The 6,913-nt window shown below is 38.4% G+C and overlaps 1 pseudogene; it reads right to left on the reverse strand.

Moving 5' to 3' along the window:
* Window positions 1–270: 270 nt before the first annotated feature.
* On the reverse strand, window positions 271–4,400 carry LOC115956564 (annotated as a pseudogene).
* Between the last annotated feature and the right edge of the window lie 2,513 nt (window positions 4,401–6,913).

Genomic DNA, 6,913 nt, shown 5'->3' on the forward strand with positions numbered 1-6,913 from the left:
AGGACTACATCAATAATGTATTAGAGTGTAGTACAAATCTTGTATTACAATGAACCATAACATGGGTATATATATTAGACTAAACCCTAGACTAATAGACTTTTGGTACAAGTAAGAGACTTGGCTTGCACACAAAGTAGAATTAGGCTTGGGCCTATGCTAATGGGCTAATATATCTCTAACATATATGAATGACAAAATAGAAAACCATAAAAGTAAGGACCAAAATAAAATGTTACCTTCCCTGTTGTCGCTCCTCCTTCATTTTCCTCAGTAAGTAATTGCATGGTTGGTTTTGTCGAGCAAAACTAGACTCTCAACATAAGAATCAACAATAGTATTATAAGATCTAGCAATCCCAAGATCATTAATTTCTTGGGTCTCAAGGCCTCGTGAGACCATTTTTCGTTGGTCACTAACAATATAACCTCACCACTCTTCCTAAAACCTTTTACCTAAGACTTGTTTCATCTGGGACCTTGATCAACAAAAGTTACAATTTTGGTCTACGAGGATGCATTCCCATACTCTTCCATTAGCCCTATACTAAGAGGGTCCATAGAAACCTTTTGAAACAAGGCAAGGGAATTCCCATATGCTGAAATAAATGTGGGCAACTTATTCCCATTCATGCCAAGTTTTGGCAGGGCTATCTTACGGAACACCTCATCCTCCAAATTGAGTACCGAAACAAACTCAAGAAACATATTGTCTTTAGTTCTTCTGAAAGCAACCCAATGTAGAGCCCCATTGATAAAAGAATATGGGTGACCATAGAATTCAGTACCTGTAGGAGGCACGGTAGTAAGCATTTTCCATTCACCAGTAGCAAGTGAATAAACCTCAACCCGATCCTCAACCTCTGGTGGAGACTCACCCATGCCCAAGTTGTCTCTATCTCGAAAAGTCATAATCTTCACCACTTTATAGTCATTGGTTTTGTTATAAATCCAAACCCGAAAGAAGCGATGTAGGTGAGGTGTTTGGGGAATTCGATATTGGGTTTAGAAAGTTGGACAAACTTTCTAACGCAAGGGTTCTAGAGAATGAAATTGTGAGAGTAGCAACTGAAATCATCGACAAGGCAAACGAGGCCATTACAAGTGTTAGTGTATAGCTTAGACTAGTTTAGCCCATTGGGTTTAGCTCAGTATACTGTACTTGTAGTTTTACTCCTTTTACTTGTACTACACACATATCTAGCCTATATAAGGCTCTCTATTGTACATTATTATACACACATCAATATATAGACTATTCAGTCTTTCTCTCTCACTTTATATTGTTAACATGGTATCAGAGCCATTCCTTTGAATTTCTGGTTCCTGTGGGCATCTTCGGCATTCTTCCGCTGCCCTCGCCTTCATCCAGTAGTCACTGTCAGAAGCGAGTCACCTTTGTCATGCCGACAGTCCCTGCAACTCTCGAATCTCATCATTCTGCTTATCCAACTACCAAGCAAAGACATAGAATGATAGAACAGCCAATCCTGAGCAAAACCCAACCAAGAACGGCCAGAAACCACCTCACACGTGCCTCCATGCACTGGCTAAAGTTTCTGCCTCACGAGCACGCGCTTTACGCGTCGTCCGTCTCTCACACGCGCCTCACGTGCTAGGAACACAGCCTTCACGCGCTTCCCATGCACCTGCTTCATTTCATGTACTGCCACGTCAGCCCTAGAGTGACGTCACATTGCCACGTCCGCACACGTCAGCCGTTGACTTTGACCAGATCGTTGACCGTTGACTTTGACCAAAGTAAAAAATTTTCCAACAGGACCTGTCTTGCTCAGTTTTTTGTGTAGATTCCGATTTTGGGCTCCGTTTCTACATTTGAGGTCTCTAAATTTCACTTTTTGGTCATTTTCTTCATTATGGCTCAACAAAATGAACGAGATATCATATGTCCTATCACCATTATGTTGGATGGTCCTACTAGTTATCATGCATGGTCTCAGAATATGACTGTCTTTCTCAAAGGTCGTAAACTGTGGAGATATGTGATTGGTTCAATTTCTAAGCTAGTACCAAACCTTAAGTCAAAAGCCACAGTTGCTGAAGAGTCTTCCAAGATTGCTGTTATAACAGATGATTATGAAGAATGCCTAGAGGAATGGGAGAGTATTTAGAGTAAGATCTTATCTTGGTTTATCAATACCTCTATTCCCTCCATTCATAATCTTCTTCCTCGTCTTGAAACTGTTGAGGCTACTTGGAAATTTTTGGCCGATCGCTATAAACTGTTGAGGCACTAATGATTCAAGCTTGGAGTTCCACATTGAATCAAAGTTTTATTAAATGCGCCAAGAGACAGGTCAGTCTATTTCTGATTTTTATTCTCAGACTTCTACTATGTGGGAACAACTTTCTACTGTAGATCCTCCACTGGTGTGTTCTAAGGACATTGAGCTCTGATACCATGTTAAATAAATATTAACAACGCGATGTGTTATACCATGTTGTATATGCTAGAGTATGGCATTGACTATGAGGAAACATTTGCTCTTGTTGCTCGCCTTACATCTGTCAGATGTCTCATTGCTGTGGCTGCTATTCACTGTTGGCCTCTTTATCAAATGGATGTGAAGAATGCTTTCCTCAATGGAGACCTCCACGAAGAAGTGTACATGCATCCACCCCCTAGCTATCCACACTCAGGCAATCAAGTTTGCCGCCTTCACCATGCCCTTTATGGCCTCAAGCAGGCTCCTCGAACTTGGTTTGAAAAGTTTAGCTCAGTTGTTGCTCAGCAGGGTTTCACTTCGAGTCCTCATGACACTACTCTCTTTGTTCGAAGATCCTTTGCTGGTATCACTCTTATTCTTCTTTATGTTGATGATATGATTATTACTGGAGATGATTCTGCAGGTATCCGCTCTCTTCAGCACTTCCTTAGTCAGCATTTTGAGATGAAAGATTTGGGCACTCTCAGCTATTTTCTTGAGCTTGAGGTTACCTCATCCTCTGATGGATACTATCTTTCCCAGGCTAAATATGTTTCTGATCTTCTCTCTAAAGCTGGCATCATTGACACCAAGACTGTTTCCACTCCCTTAGAATACAATGCAAAGCTCACACCTTTGGATGGTGAACCTATATCTGATGCTACTCGCTATCGTCAGTTGGTTGGTAGTCTAATCTATCTCACTGTTACTCGTCCGAATATTTCACATGTTATAGGTATGGTTAGTAAGTTCATGGATGCACCTCATTTTGTCCACTATGCTATTGTTCTTTAGATTCTCCAATATGTCAAAGGCACACTTTATCATGGTCTCGACTCCTCTCGATCTTCTCTCGAGCTTTATGCTTATTCAGATGTGGATTGGGCAGGTGATCTGACTGATTGATGCTCTATCACAGGTTTTTATTTCCTGTTAGGTACTTCTCTTGTCTCGTGGCGTAGCAAGAAGCAAGATGTGATTTCCTGTTCCAGTACTGAGGCTAAGTATCGTGCCCTTGCCGACACCACTTGCGAGCTTGTCTGGCTTCACTGGCTCTTGGCTGACATGGATGCTCCACAGCCCACTGCCACTCCTCTTTATTGTGACAATTGTAGTGCTATCTACATTGCTCATAATGATGTCTTCCATGAATGCACCACGCATATTGAGATTGACTGCCACATCACTCGCCAACATCTCGAGAAAGGAAATTTCAAGTTGTTCTCCATCTCCTCTACTGACCAGCCTGCTGATATCTTCACCAAGACTCACCCGCTTGGTCGTCTTCGAGATCTTATATCCAAACTCCAGTTGGCTTCCTCCTTGCCATCTCGAGTTTGAGGGGAGATGTTAGTGTATAACTTATACTAGTTTAGCCCATTGGGCTTAGCCCAGTATACTATACTTGTAGTTTACTCCTTTTACTTGTACTACACACATACCTAGCCTATATAAGGCTCTCTATTGTATATTATTATACACACATCAATATAAAGACTATTCAGTCTTTCTTTCTCACTTTATATTGTTAACAACAAGTACCCACCACACGAAATATTCCACGACGGCATTGTGCATGGAAGGGGAAGTCATCAAACCTGGTGTATTCATTAAAATCTTGGTTGTCCCAATGCAATGCGCAGAACTCCTTTTCATCTTTGAAACATACCGGCCTCCCAGTCCCAAGTACCACCTTCTTAGAGCAGAGCCTGAAGAGTAAGAGGTGGTGATCGTATTTGGTGGTGGAATGGCGGAGATGGTCAGAAATGAAGGAAGGGTTTTGGATGAGAGATTTCCATGTTTTGCAAACAGAGATGCAAGTTATGATGGATTTGATGGGTAGTCGTATGATAATATCGAGTAGGATTTCTAGAGGTAAAGAGTCCCACATTGACTCTTCTTGTTGTTGTTGGGTGAATAATGATTTGGAGAATTTAGGCAAATTGTCTGACATTATTCGCACCTTCAAAGACAAAGAGAGAAAATGGTTTAGAGGTACAGAGTCCCAGATGTTCACTTCTTATTCGGTGAAGGATTTAGGTAAATTGTTTGACATTATTCGCTGCTCCCTTTGCTTCAAGACGAAGAAAGAGATTGAGAAAGTGAGTAAACAAATAGAGCTATCTATTTTCAAATTCAAATTACTGGATAGGCCCAACTGCTCCAGCCCAACCCGTCATTGTCCAATGGTATCTCACATATAAACTTCATTGAAAAAAAAAAAAAAAAAACCGTTTACCGAGACTTTTAGAGGAGAGGGGAACAAATAGATTGATACAAAAATAACATTTTATGGCGCAAAGTATTCATCTAAAAAAACCTAGGATGTTAAACACGAGAAGAGTTTTGTCAAAAGACCCCAATACACAGTATATGACAATCCTTTGTAATTTTTTTTAAAAAAAGAAAGAACTGTTCCATGTGGCTTACGCATATATATATATATATATATATATATATATTTTAATAATTCTTAATAAAATATGAAAGAATATAGACAAACGCATGGGTTATGAAACTAAAAATAAGAAAAAAACGAAAATATAATTTTAGTCTCTACATTTTGAGGTCATAGTAAATTTAGTCCTTACATTTGGTAGCAATCAATTTAGTCATTGTTATTTTTAAATTGCAATCAATTTGGTCTTCACTGTTAATTTACTAACGGAAAATGTCTACGTAATAAACCGTGTGCACCGTGGCACACTTAAACTTAAACCTTATGTGGCATATAAAATAATATTAAAAATTACCAAATTAGCATGTTAATAATTAATAAAAAGCCATGTCAGAAAAAACAAAAAAAAAAAACCCACAATTCTAAACTGATTTTTTTAACGGAAAAAATAAAAATGAAATAAAAATAAATTATGATTTTCTTTCATTTTCTTGCAATCTAAACACACAAACATCAAAGGTTTGCAAAAGACCCAGGAAGTGAAAGTGAATCAGAAATTTCCCCGGTGTGATTTGTTTTAATTTGGAGATTGATCAGTCTTGATTTTGCTTGGAGGCTTTCAAAATGGGTTTATCAAGTGTTAATCTTTGTTGTTGTTCAGTCTCCTTCTTCATTCTCTTTTTCTTGACCGGTTAATTAGAGATTTCTCCCCTTCCCATTTCCGGCAACTATAAAAAAAATTCAATTAAAAGACCCAACATGTCTTCGCCTTTGTTACACTAATCTATTCCAAAACCCAACTTTCTTCAACAAATTGCCACCACAAAGACCACCTCATTTCCAAACCAATGTTGAAAGCTAAATCTAAACCCCATTCCAGACATACAAAGTCACAAACAATCTCAACAGTGCACATCAAAGGAAAATCAAAAGAGAGAGAATCGAGCTTAGGAGAGAGAAACCCTTGTGAGGGGAGAGAGAGTGAGCGCTAGCCATCCGTTTGTGGCTCGCCGTGGTCTCTAGCGACAGCCATGGGGTTTGGCTGTGGAAAGCTTGGCCATGGCTTGGGTTCCATGAAATCTGCTGTAGACTTCATCTCCTCCTCATATCTGAAAGTAAAGAACCCATATCCATTTGCATCCAAACGTTTCAGTGATGTATAAGTATATCAAAGGTTAAATCGGTTTGATTCTCTCTGTTCAGTTGTTGGTAATCCAGATCCTTTGCATTTCTTTAGATCCAGACACAAACAAAGTTTGCTGGGTCTTTGTTAGATCTTGATGCGTTTAATATTGAGTTTTTTTTTTTTTTTTAATTCTTTTTTAATTTTTCCATTAAAAAAATCAGTTTAGAATGGTAGGTTTTGTTTTTTCTACGTGGCTTTTTATTAATTATAAAAATTCTTATTTGGTACTTTTTAATATTATTTTATGAGAAATGATATGTTCACAACATTTTTACAACAAATCCTAAGTGACACTAAGTAGCAGGATGCTACTAGTTGTTATTGTTGGGGCAAAAAAGTAATCTTAGTGTTAGATTTCAATTTGAATAAATAACAACTAATCACTTATGATTTGTTGTGAAAATATTGTAAAAATGTTGTGAAAGTAGCACCTCTCTTATTTTATATGCCACGTAAGCTTTAAGTGTGCCAACAGTGTACACCGTTTGCCATGTAGGTATTTTCCGTTAGTAAATTAATAGTAGAGACCAAATTGACTGCAATTGGAAATAACAGGGACTAAATTGACTCCTATCAAAATGTTGGGACCAAATTGATTATTACCTCAAAATTTAGGGACCAAAATGGTGTTTTGACCTAAGAAAAAGGGAGGCAATGTGCAAAACAGCATTGAAAAAGAATTGTATATAGTTAGTTAGGCAACGTTTGAAACAATAAAGGAAAGTAGCATCTCGAGTTTTAGAAACTCGAGATCCATATTAGAATAAGGCCACATAGATCTCGAGCCTTTAAGACTCGAGTTTCATGCAAAAAAAATTTCACCTATAGTGGCGTTTTCAAGCCTTTCAGTGACGTTTTAAATCCCTATAGCGGCGTTTTCCTG

Source organism: Quercus lobata, chromosome 8 (genome assembly GCF_001633185.2).
Source record: "Quercus lobata isolate SW786 chromosome 8, ValleyOak3.0 Primary Assembly, whole genome shotgun sequence".
Classification (NCBI taxonomy): domain Eukaryota; kingdom Viridiplantae; phylum Streptophyta; class Magnoliopsida; order Fagales; family Fagaceae; genus Quercus; species Quercus lobata.